This window comes from Ictalurus furcatus, chromosome 2, assembly GCF_023375685.1.
Source record: "Ictalurus furcatus strain D&B chromosome 2, Billie_1.0, whole genome shotgun sequence".
NCBI classification, from domain to species: Eukaryota; Metazoa; Chordata; class Actinopteri; order Siluriformes; family Ictaluridae; genus Ictalurus; species Ictalurus furcatus.
In genome coordinates, this window is record NC_071256.1 from 32,188,254 (window position 1) to 32,202,213 (window position 13,960).

The 13,960-nt window shown below is 39.3% G+C and overlaps 2 non-coding genes across 2 annotated transcripts; one reads left to right on the top strand and one right to left on the bottom strand.

Moving 5' to 3' along the window:
* Window positions 1-6,191: 6,191 nt before the first annotated feature.
* trnac-gca (transfer RNA cysteine (anticodon GCA)) lies at window positions 6,192-6,263 on the bottom strand. Its single transcript has one exon. It is a non-coding gene; the product is annotated as a tRNA-Cys (tRNA).
* Window positions 6,264-7,424: 1,161 nt separating this feature from the next.
* trnac-gca (transfer RNA cysteine (anticodon GCA)) lies at window positions 7,425-7,496 on the top strand. The gene has a single exon. It is a non-coding gene; the product is annotated as a tRNA-Cys (tRNA).
* The last annotated feature ends 6,464 nt before the right edge of the window (window positions 7,497-13,960 follow it).

The window sequence follows — 13,960 nt, forward strand, 5'->3', positions numbered from 1 at the left end:
GCACACCTGTAATATTCATTTATGCTGACCACAATTATCACCTTGCAAGTCTCACCACATGGTTCTGGATGTAACACATTTGAAAAATATTTGTTTCTTTATAATAATAATAATAACAACAACAACAACAACCATCATCATCATCATCATCATAGGTACCATTCTTCAGAGAACTTTCATGGTGTATCTGTCTATCCCAGGACCACTGCACATGATGCGGGAATACAACCTGAATAAGACACCAGTCCCTTACAGGGCACATTGCATACATACAGTGGCAAGAAAAAGTATGTGAACCTTTTTGAATTTCATGGTTTTCTGAATAAATTTGTCATAAAATGTGATCTGAGCTTCATCTAAGGCAAGGGTATTGACAAATATAATGTGTCTAAAATAATAACACAAAATAAAATCTGATCTTTCATGTCTTTATTGAACACACTCATTCAATATTCAAAATGGCAATGGAAAAAGTAAGTGAACCCTTAGAATTAATAATTGGTTGACCTCGCCCGGCCGCAATAACCTCAACCAGGCGTTTCCTGTAGCGTGTGGATCAGACCTGCACGTCGTTCAGGAGGAATTTTAGTCCATTCTTCCTGGCAGAACTGCTTTAGCTCTGTCATATTCTTTGGACGTCTCGTGTATGGCTCTCTTCAAGACATTCCATGGCATCTCTATTGGGTTGACATTCCATGGCATCCATATTGGCTCTGATTTGGCCCCTCCAAAAAGCAGATATTGTTTTTCTGAAGCCATTCTGTTGTGGACTTGCGCCAGAGTTTTGGGTCGTTGTCCTTTTGCATCATCCAACTTCTACACAGTTTCAGCTGACGTACAGACATTCTCACATTATCCTGAAGAATTGCCTGATATACTTGGGATTTCATCTTCCCTTCAATGATTGCAAGCTGGCCAGGCCCTGATGCAGCAAAGCAGGCCCAAATCATGATGTTTCCTCCACCGTACTTTACGGTTGGGATGATGTTTTCATGATGATATGCCGTGCCCTTTCTACGCCAGATGTAATGCTGTGTGGTTTTTCCAAATAATTCAATCTTAGTTTCATCAGTCCACAAAACATTTTGCCAATACTGCTGTGGAGTGTCAGTGTGGTCTTTTGCAAACTTCAGGTGTGCAGCAATGTTCTTTTTAGTAAGCAGTTGCTTCCTTCGTGGTGTCCTGCCATAGATACCCTGCTTGTTCAATGTTTCACATATTGTAGACTCATGAACAGAGATGTTACCCAGTTCCAATGATGCCTTCAAATCTTTGGCTGTCATTCGGGGTTGTTTCTTTAACTCATTGATGAGTCTTTTGTTGTGCTCTTGGTGTCATTTTGACTGGGCACCCACTTCTTGGTAGAGTAGCAACAGTCCCAAAGTGCCTCCATTTGTAGAATGTTTGCCTAACTGTAGACTGGTGAATTTCTAAAGTCTTTGAAATCACTTTGTAACCCTTGCCAGCTTTATGTAAATCAACAATTCTTGATCGTAGATCCTCTGAAAGCTCTTTTTGGCGAAGCATGGCTCACATAAGCGCGTGCTTCTTGTGCAGCGCAAACTCCAAAAGTTTGAGGGGTTTTTATCAGTCAAAGTAGCTGTAGTCCACACCTTCAAACTCATTTTCTCAACGAGACTCCAAGTGTGCTAAAACCTGACTCCAATTAGCTTTTTTGAGGTCATTAACTCAAGAGTTCACATACTCTTTCCACAAGCACTATGAGTTTTTTCTATTGTTCTCAATAAAGACATGAAAGATCAGAATTTTTTTGTGTTATTATTTTAGACACATTATATTTGTCAATACCCTTGACTTACATGAAGATCAGATCACGTTTTATGACAAATCTATTCAGAAAACCATGAAATTCCAAAAGGTTCACATACTTTCTCTTGCCACTGTATATGCACACACTCATTCACACCTATATCTTAGCCTATCCACCTACATGCATGTTTTTGTGAGGTGGGAGGAAACCAGTGAACCCAGAAGAAACCCACATGGACGCAAACAGAACTTAGGCATATTATACGAGTGTTGGTCAAATGAAACTTTCAATTCAATTCAATTTTATTTGTATAGCGCTTTTTACAATAGACATTGTCTCAAAGCAGCTTTACAGAAATATCAACATGGTATACAGATATTAAAGGTGCGAATTTATCCCAACTGAGCAAGCCACTGAGTGGCGACGGTGGCAAGGAAAAACTCCCTAAGATGTTTTAAGAGGAAGAAACCTTGAGAGGAACCCGATTCAGAAGGGAACCCATCCTCATCTGGGTAACAACAGATAGTGTGAAAAAGTTCATTATGGATTTATATGAAGTCTGTATGGCCTTAGGAGCAGCCGTAGTCCCAGCAGTCTGGAATTAAAGAAGATTTGAGCTCCATCCAGAGGCAGAAAGGATCTGGATCTCTAGTATCTCCATAAATTCATGTGGGGCTCGGCGAAAGGAGAGAGGGAGAAAAAAGATTATTATGACTGCGAAGTAGTAGAACAGAATCTAGTCAGGGTAGGCTTGAGTAAACAAATACGTTTTAAGCCTAGACTTAAACACTGAGACTGTGTCTGAGTCCCGAACACTAATAGGAAGACTGTTCCATAACTGTGGGGCTCTATAAGAGAAAGCTCTTCCCCCTGCTGTAGCCTTCACTATTCGAGGTACCGTCAAATAGCCTGCATCTTTTGATCTAAGTAGGCGTGGCGGATTATATAAAACCAAAAGGTCGCTTAGATATTGTGGGAGACCATTTAGTGCTTTATAGGTTAATAAAAGTATTTTATAGTTAATGCGAGATTTTACTGGGAGCCAATGCAGTATTGATAATATCGGTGTGATATGGTCGTACCTTCTAGTTCTAGTTAGGACTCTAGCAGCTGCATTCTGGACTAACTGGAGCTTATTTATATTCCTACTGGAACATCTAGACAGTAAGGCATTACAGTAATCTAATCTAGAGGTGACGAATGCATGAACTAGTATTTCCGCATCATGTAGTGACAATATGTTTCTTATTTTAGAAATATTTCTGAGATGAAAGAAGGCTATCCTAGTAATATTATCTACATGAGCATCAAATGATAGGCTGGAGTCAATAATCACTCCAAGGTCTTTAACTGCTGCACATGATGAAACAGAAAGACCATCCAGAGTAACCATGTGATCAGAAAGATTACTTCTAGCTACACGTGGGCCTAATAAAAGTACTTCTGTTTTATCAGAATTAAGTAGAAGGAAGTTAGTTAACATCCAATGTCTAATGTCCTTTACACAATCCTCAGCTTTACTAAGCTTCTGTCTGTCCTCTGGCTTCGCTGAAACATACAACTGTGTATCATCAGCATAACAGTGGAAGCTAATTCAATGTTTACGAATAATTTGACCTAGGGGTAGCATATATAAAACCCTTCTTATTATTATTATAATGAAACCCTTCTTATTATTATTCTTATCATTTTTTTGCATTGCTTATTGCTAATAGGTGTCACAAAAGTATATAATTTTCTACACAAATCATCTCCATTTCATTCAATGCAAGTGTTCAAGCACTTATCGTGTGCTATTCTGATTCTAATTTGATTCTAGTTTATGTCACATTTTCATGGTTTTCATTTGACTCACCCTTGTATTTAATTATAATACAACAAATTATATTACACCTCCACAACTTCTTTCCCCAGACGATAATCCTTTTAACAAGGACTTCCCACACTTCCCACCTCTGTAACCTGTGTCGTTTAACACCCCACTCTACAACAATTATATGTAAGAATCACTGGTGTTTACTGTAAATGCCTATCTATCTTGTAAATTATTGCATATTGTGCACTTTTTGTATATTCCATATTGCACTTTACACCTACTTATTTCTTTATTTATTTTTTGCAGTTCTGGTTAGAGGCCAACTGCATTTCGTTTGGCTTTGTACTTGTACTCTGCTCAGTGACAATAAAGACAACGTGCTGTATTATACCAATCAAATAATGTATATATTTTTTTAAAGTAAAATGACACAATCATCCAGTGCTTTGTATTCTCAATGCTAGTATAAAGCTTTTTGGTAATACATTCTGGGTGAAGACAGCATTATAAATACTTTGGAAATGCACACTCCTGGAGAGCTGGACTAAAGCAGAGATTATTGGTTTTCTTAACACAGCTGGTAAACCTGACCTAGAATTGAATCAAGGTGTTTTGAGCAAGGAAATATGATACTCACACCTATCATCATGATGTCTTTCGAGCGACTAGTCATGAAACACATATAGAGCAGTCTTCCCACATCACTGGACCCATTTCAGCATGCATACTGTAGAAACCGCTCAACCGAGGATGCCATCTAGACAAAAAGGACAATTACGCAAGTATGCTGTTCATAGACTTCAGTTCAGCATTCAACACCATCATCCCACAACAACTGATATAAAAGCTTAGCCTGCTGGGTTTAAACACCTCCCTCTGCAACTGGATCCTGGACTTTCTGACCAGTGAGTCAGAATCGTAAACTCCACATCCAGCACCACCACACTCACTGTGTCTCACTGTGTGGTACAGGAACTGCATAGCCTCCAACCGCAAGACCCTACAGCGAATGGTGAGGACAGCTGAAAAGATCATCGGGGTCTCTCTACCCACCACTGACACCTCCTTCAACAACCTTTGCATCCTCCTTTTGCATCCGCAAAGCCACCAGTATTGCGGACGACCCCTCTCACCCTTTTCATGGACTATTCACCCTCCTGCCATCTGGCAGAAGGTACTGGAGCATCCATGCCACCACCACCAGCAGACTCCACAACGGTTTCTTCCCTGAGGCATTCAGATAACTCAACACCCTGCTGCCTCCCAATACTCACCTGGGCTAGTCAGACACCTAACCCAGTAAGACTCATACCACTGTACATGCACTAACCCAGTAAGACTCAGTACTACTGCACACTGCACTTTACATAGTTGCATCAGTCATTTTATACAATGGAACTTGTTTTTGCTGCCAGTATTGCTGCTATATTTGTGCTGCTACATTACACAATAGCTTACAGTTTACAGCCCATGTTCTGGGTATCTATTCTATTGTCCTGTGTATTTATTGTTTTGTTCTGTGTATTTATTGTTTTGTTCTTTGTATTTACTGTTGTGCACTCGTCTCACATGGTTGTGTATTTGCACTTTATGTAGTCTTGCATACTGTTCCGTGTTGCACCATGGTCCTGAAGAAACGCCATTTCGTTCCAGTGTATACAGGCTATATAGAGGAATGACAATAGAAACCCACTTGACTTGACTCTCTGTTGTAGAGATAGCCACCATGCTGGTCACACATAGTGTGTTGTTCTCATTACTACAACTAGATGTCGGGGTAATACCATGTATCCACAGCTATGCACACACGCACACACACAATATTAAATGTTTGCAAGTAAAGTCTATTATTGTTGAATTACTCTACATCTAAAGCCAAATTCCTGGATTATTACATAAATAGATAATAGAGCATATAGGCCCATATATTTATTTATTATTAAAATTTTATTTGAAGCTTGAAGGACCATTTATATACTTTTGGAAGACTAATAAATGTAAGGTTTATTATCCCTGTAGTTGCGGACTTAGCGCTAGGTAAAAGTAGGGGCCTTGGGCCCCTTGAAGCCAAGGGCCCCATAAAAATGCAAATTATGTATATATTTTAATTATTAATGGTAAATAACATGCTGAAAATTTAAATATCGATTATTAAACACTGAATAGGGCCCTTCATCCCTTCATGGCCACAGGATAATGCACCGTCACAAAGCAAAGGTCATCTCAAACTGGTTTCATGAACATGACAAGGAGTTCAATATTCTTCAGTGGCCTTTCCAGTCACTGGATCTGAATCCAATAGAAGATCCAACTGAGATGTGGTAGAACGGCAGATTTGCAGCAGGAAAGTGCACCTGAAAAATCATCAGTAATGTTAATCATGTTAACATGGACCAGAATCTCAAAGGAATGTTTCAAACATCTTGTTGAATTCATGCCACAGATAACTGAGGCTGTTTTGAGAGCAAAGTGAGGCCCTACACAGAATTAGTATAGTGTTCAGTGAGCATATAGACAATATAGTTTATACTATTGGTAATTTCCATGGGCGTAATAATGGCATAGAGTGAAAATCTCTTAAAGATTCTGTGAAGCAAATTAGACAGGGGGTACCCGGAATTGAACCAGGGACCTCTTGATCTGCAGTCAAATGCTCTACCACTGAGCTATACCCCCATATGCAAATACTGCGGTTTTACGTTGGCTGCATTTTAAAGTTATATTATTTAAACACAATTTCAACCAGCCATATTCACAACTGAATGAAGGGATGCACATGGTCAGCAATAATACTCAAATAGTCTGTGACATTCAAGCAATGATTGATTGGTAACACAAATAAATCTTGCGCTAGTCATTTTACATCATTGCAGGCAGGGGCACACTTAGCACTAGGCAAATGTAGGCAGCTGCCTTCGGCCACCAGACATCAAGGCCCCCTAAAAATGCTAATTGTATATATTTTAATTATTAATGCTAAACAACATATGCTGAAAATGTAATTGTCAATGTTGAAACACTGAAAAGGGCCCCATTCCCATGTTTTGCCAAATCACTAAATCCGCCCCTGGATATATAAAGGATATTATCGATACACTCTCTGAACATTACCCGAAGCTGCTGTCCCCCATCTACATGATTTTATGCATTGCACTGCTGCCACACGATTGGCTGATTAGGTAATTGCATGAATGTGTAGGTGTAGGTGTTCCTAATAAAGTGAGTGTATCATAGCATCCTGGAAGTATGGCACCATGAATGCAAAGCCATGATATGATGAGTGCCTCTTTTTAGTTGCTTTGCATTGATCTCCACTGAAAAGTCAACAGATATCATCTGCTTATATATTTTCTTTGGGGCATTGCTGAGTGGTAGGACACTTTAATGCAGATCAAGAGGTTCAAATCTGTTTGCCCCCTGTCTGGCTCTTGTCTGCACTGAGGTACCATTAACTGTGACATGATTATCGCTGGCTTTAATTGCATTACAATGAAATAACCTGTAAAAAGCAGCAACGATGCCCAGAAATCTGCTTGCAATGGAGGTATAGCTTAGTATTATACTGCAGATTAGGAGGTCCCCTATTCAAATCTGTGAATCCCTGTCTGACTCGTGCAATTGAGGTATGCTTTAGAGTTTACAACATTAAAAGCTCAATGGAAATCATTAAAACTATAAAGGATATTATTTGTAGATAATACCATAGCAGTATAGCTCCATGGAATTTAATTTCCATGGAGCTATACTGCTATGGTATTATGGTATTATGGTATATGGTATTCCATCACTAATTTAACATTAAAAAGCAACTGCCATCAATCAAACACATGAGGTCATGGGGGTATAGCTCAGTGGTAGAGCATTTGACTGCAGATCAAGAGGTCTCCGGTTCAAATCCGGATGCCCCCTGGCTTACTTGCTTCACAGTACTTTTAAGTGATTTGAAGTCTACACCATTATTATGCCCATGGAAATTACCAGTAGTCTGAAGGATATTGTCTCAATGAACACTATACTAATACTATGTAGGACCTCCCTTTGCTCTCAAAGCAGCCTCAATTGTTTGTGGCATGGATTCAACAAGATGTTGGAAACATTCCTTTGAGATTCTGGTTAATGTTGACATGATTACATCATGCAACTCCTGCAAATTTTTCAGGTGCAATTTCGTGCTGCGAATCCCCCGTTCTACAACATCTCAAAGGTTTTCTATTGCATTCAGATCCGTTGACTAGTCTACCCATATTCATGAAACCAGTTTGAGATGACTTTTGCTTTATGACAGTGCATTATTGTGCTGGAAGTAGCCATTAGAAGATGGATAAACTGTGGCCATGAAGGGATGCCCACGGTCAGCAACAATAAACAAATAGTCTGTGCCATTCAAGTGATAATTGATTGGCCACCATACCTGCAATCAGGAGCAGATTTAGTGATTTGGGGGCAATACACAAAACTTACATATTTTGTAGGGCCTGTTCAGTGCCAAAGGTGGTTGTCTACCTTTGCCTAGTGCTGTGTCTGCTTCTATACTATTGGTAATGGCAACAAGGGGCATAATAATGGTGTAGAGTGTAAATCACTTAAAGATCCTGTGAAGCAAGCCAGATGGGGGCAATTTGAACCAGAGACCTCCTAATGCGCAATCAAACACACTACCACTGAGCTACACCCTCCTTGGCAAAGTAAGCTCAACTGTCATCAGCTGATTTTAACAGGATCTCATTCTAAAGCAATTTAAACTAGCGATATTCATATTGCAGCAAAGGCTGAAAAAAAAATCCATGGTGCTATAGTACTGTCTACAAATAATATCGTTTATAGTTTTGGTGATTTCCATTGGGCTTTTAATGCTGTAAACTGTAAAGAATACCTTAATCACATGAGTCAGACAAGGGTACATGGATTTGATCAGGGGATCTGCAGTAAAATGGTCTAACACTCAGCTATACCCAGTGAAAATTAGTGAATGATATTACATGCGTTTCTAACTGGACATCATTTTAACACAATTAAATCTCGCACTTGTCAGAAGCCAAAGGCCCCCTAAAAATGCAAGTTATATATATTTTAACTATTAATGCTAAACAACATATGCTGAAAATTTAAGTTACGATGCTAAAGCACTGAATGGGGCCCCATTCCTATATTTTGCCTAGAGACCCCAAATCACTAAATCTGCCCGTGCTCATCGTCTCTTACAGAGCAACAGTGATAAGGCGCATAACACTGAGGCTACAGAAAAAAGGCATAGCAAATAGGACCAGCCTGCATCCTGACTGGCAAGCCAAATTTGATTGGATAGTTCTTGGTTGTTATGATCTGTTTAGCACATGGTTCTGACCAGGAAGTCAGATAGACACTTCCTCCTCCTTTTTACCACCATGATTTTCAACTAAGTTCATTCCATTCGCAATCTTAGCATCAGTATATGACCAGGCAAAGGTGATGCTTGCTATGAACAAAGTTCATAAAGTCTGTAGGAAAATGCCTGTAATTGCCATCAGAACGGATGATTAATAATATCCTTTACCATGGATTTCAGGCTTGGAATTTTTTTGTTGTTTCTAACTACACAAAAGGACTACGAGTAGATGGTGGACAAATTTGTTATATTATTAAATGAAATAAAAAGAGAATATATTTCCTTTTTTTCATTGCCTCTTTATTTCAAATAGCACAGTTGCAGTTATTATCCTGTGGAAGAATAAAGGTTAAAAAGAGTGCATATTACATGTCTAGGAAATCAACAAAGGAAGTGAATAAAATGTAGTCTCAATAGAATCTACTGTATCTTCTCATTCTCTCTATTTCGTTACCCTTTGTCTAACTCACAAGCATACAACTAAGTAATGTGCTCCATTGCAGACAGTGCAAAGTTACAAAGTTACAAAGAAAAAGCCCTAGATATCATTGTCATCCGCTTTAAAAAAAAAAAAGAAAAGAAAAGAAAGGACAGCAGGATCTTCTTGCATTGTGATGGTGTTTAGGAAGATGAAGAGACCATCGGTATGGAAAGAAGCGGAGTAAAGTGTGTGAATGTTCTGAGCTGTCATTTTTATAAAGGTGTTCCTCTTCCTCCAGCTCCTCGATAAAACCAGCTGTTTTCCTTCTCTCTCCGGGGGCCGAACATCATCATCCAAGTTTGCTCTTGAAACTGTAACCACAAGAGGTCATATTGTTGCAGCACACTCACTATCTTTATCAATTTCCCTTTAGTGGTCAATAAAATACTCTGTCCAGATTTTAAAAAATCTTCTCCAAATTCATCACCAATATATTCTGATATTGTACGAACACAGCAGAATAAGTAAAAAATTTTTTTTTAAAGATCAACAACTACATTTTAAAATGCTGGCCAAAGAAACATGCTATAATTTAATTCTTACAGCAATAACAATATCAACGGTGTTTCTAAATTCTTAAATTTTTTCCAAACATATAACCAAGCTTTTCTAAAATGTAATATGAACAGATTATGTAAAACCACTGAAGGAAGCCATCATTTAAAGATTAGAAACAATTCATTTCCTGCAGTAACAGCATAAAACAGAATTTAAAAAAAGAAAGAAAGAAAGAAAGAAAATCAACACCAATCATAAAATGAACATAATACAATGAAGTAAACACTTATTTCAAGCAAATGTTCTGTGTTCTTAAGGATATAAATCCTAGTATTAAAGGGTGAATGTAATCAAACACAATAATATATTATTGTGCAATATCACAACAATAAATAATTCCCAGATTTTTATATGTTTTTGTCAGGATTGCGTAATTGGTTATATCTGCCATATGAAAACGAGTCCTCTAGTGAGTCTAAACCAACCACTAAACGTTTTATAATTAAGCTGTTGTGATTTTTTACCACGTCAGAGAAGATGGCTGATAGATAGATAACGCGCAGAATCGACATACAGCGCAATATAATATATTGCAGATATTTTGTCTGTAATGTGGACGATTAGCGGTCTCTTAATGCCAAAAGCACGCCAGGCTTAGATGCAAAAATCTGAAAATTGTTCAGTAAATATGAATATGGCCTACCCTTTGCCTGGGAGATGCCCTGGGAGGCGCAATCCGTGCGGCTCATCCATCACAGTGCTCCATCAACGCAGCTGCGCGTGCATCAGAGCATGTAGATGATATAAGAGAGGAAAACCAGACCGATGATCGCGAAGAACATCAGCACCAAGATGTCCAGCATGGTGTCCTCGTCGGAGAAAACCAATACAGTCTTAGAGAGCTGTTTGTTGACAAACCCAGGACATCTGATTTCCGGTGTAGCCCGGTACAGAGCAACCCCCCCCCGTCTTCCCTCTTAACAGCACTGTGGGCGTCAAACTGCGCAAGATACTCCTTCTGATGCTTCAAATGTATGATCATAACACTATAACACTAAGTGCATATATATATATATATATATATATATATATATTTAAAAAGAATATGTATATGAAAGTCATTTTTAAATGTGACCCCCTCCCACTCAAGCAAGATTACCTAACTAACCCATTAATAGGCAAGCAAACATAGATCAATCTTTTCTTATGTTAACATTATTCATGATTTTGGAGGCATTGTATTTCTTCAACACTAGCGTACTGAAGAATACAGCCTATATAGTATTATGTTAGCTGTGACTTTTTTTTGTAGCATGATAGACAACAAACAAATATTGCAATGGTGTATGCCATTTATGTATAATGGGGATTCTACACAGGCCATAAGCAGATAAGGGAAGCCATATTATGTCATCTTCTATAGATGTGTATTAGTATTTTATACTACACACCCAATAAAGTAGTTGTGTCTAAAATCTCCACCCCAGTGTAAATTGTCTGGCTTTGCCCCTGGCTACAAATCCCAGACCTTGACCTGTTTAAAAGTCAATGTGTATATATACTGGAGTACAATATAGCACATTTGGAAAAGAAAATCAATGTAAAATCCATCCACCCATCTTCTATACCTCTAATCCTTCAGGGTCACAGGGATCCTGGAGCGTATCCCAGGAGGCATGGGGCACAAGGTGGGGTACACACTAGACAGAGTGCCAATCCATCACAGGGCACAATCACATACACATTCACAGACTACGGACACTTTGGACATGTCAGTCAGCCTACCGTGCATGTCTTTGGACTGAGGGAGGAAACTGTAGTGCCCGGAGGAAACCCTCACAGCACGGGGAGCACACACAGGGCAGCGGAGGTAATCAAACCCACAACCCTGGCAATGTGAGGTGAACGTGCTAACCACTAAGCCAATGTGCACCCCACATGCATCACATGGAACCTGGAGCCAATCCCAGGAGGCAGGGGCACAAGGTGGGGTACACCCTGGACAGGGTGCCAATCCATCACAGGGCACAATCACATACACATTCACACACTACAGACACTTTGGACATGTCAGTCAGCCTACCATGCATGTCTTTTGACTGGGGGAGGAAACTGGAGTACCTGGAGGAAACCCCCACAGCATGGGAAGCACACACAGGGCAGCAGAGGTAATCAAACCCACAACCTTGGCAGTGCAAGGTGAATGTGCTAACCACTAAGCCAACGTGCAACCCAATTTAAAATATTACTGAATAAAAATATAAATATGAAGATGAAAGTTTAAAAGAAAATGTTGGTGAAAAGACAGACTGCATTTGTGATGCATTACACGCACTCCTATTAACCTTTCTGCACACGGGTAATTTAAGAGTGGACAGCCTGACTGCGCTAAATGAAATGGCAGATAACAACACAGTCTGCTAAACTCCAGAGGGCAAGCCATCTATCTTTCAAATAGATTCGGGATCAGTATCTGTTGCATACACAAACACAATGACCACACACAAGATATTGAAAGATTCTTTTAGCGGTCCAGAAAAGCAGTTAAACATGGGGTTAAATGCTTGAGCTGGAACAGAGGAGCCCAGTGTGGTAGTAAAAAGCATACTTACAAATTGACACACCATGTCACCTGAACGGACACAAAAATAAAAAAAAGAAGGCCTAGGATGTGTGTGTTAAAATAAAACAAATTGTAAAGGGAGCTTGAGCCATAAACTTTATATACGACAGAGGCACAGCCACAATTCAGTGTCATGGTTGGTGTTCCATGGCTGCATGCTCATGTCATCTTATGATCAAGTTTTTTTGGAATGCAACCTGCACTTCACACTTATATATTATTTGTTCCTCATAAGCTTTACCTAATAGTAGACTTCCACTTTAACCACCTAATGCTTCTCTTAAGGGTTTGACATGGAAACAAGTTTTGGTTATCCAACTATTAAATGTTACTAGATATATATATAAAAAAAAACATTAGCACTAAAATAATGACTATTCTAAGGTAACTCTGTGGTTTTTCCGATGTTGGTATTGGAAACATATGAAAAGAGTTGGTCAGATACATATATCTTAACTTAAAATGTTAGTATCTTGGACTTTTCTAGAACAGGGTTATGCTATCCATGTCCACAATCTCAATTACGGACCCATATAGAGACCCAGCATTATGAATTATGAACAGATTAAATCTTCTGTTGTTAGTGTTCGATCAGTGTTTCGAAGTTCAATCATCTGAGCTGCAATTAAAGTAGTACACTATATGTATAATATATAAGCTACAGTTAGTACAAAATGCAGCTGCTAGAGTTCTCAACAGATCACAAAATATGAACACATTACCCCAATTTTATCATCTCTACACTGGTTACCTGTTAAGTTCGGTATCAATTATAAAACACCGTTACTCACCTATAAAGCCCTAAACGAGCCAAGCTCCTTTACATTTAACCAATCTTCTATCACGTTACAATCCTTCACGCCCTCAAAGGTTGCAAAACTCTGGACTTCTGATAATACAGAGGATATAAAGTCTACCAAAGGAGGTAGAGCTTTTTCACACTTCGCTCCTAAACTCTGGAATAACCTTCCTGAAAATGTTCGGGGTTCAAACACGCTCTCTCAGCTTAAATCTGGATTAAAAACACATATTTTTAACCTAGCATTCACATAACCTTGTTATGCAGAAATCTCTGATAAAACGATAACAATTGTGCATGATCTCTGCCTGAAATTCAATGAACAGCAGCCACGCTAATCCTTCTCCATTTGTTTCCTGTTCCTACATCCCGAGGTAATCAGTGAATGTGCCAGCTCCAGCTCAGAACCAGCCTCTACGAAGATTCCAGATGACGCCAACGCCTGCGAAGACTTTGGATGATACCAACACTCTACACGCCTTGCTCCGGGGATAGCAGTGGGCCTGAAACGTTCTGCTCTTCAGGCCGGCCTGGACCGTCCTGGTGCCCTGCTTCTAGAGTTCTCGTCGCTTGGAAGCCAGTCACTGTTGCTGAGGATGGCCCCATA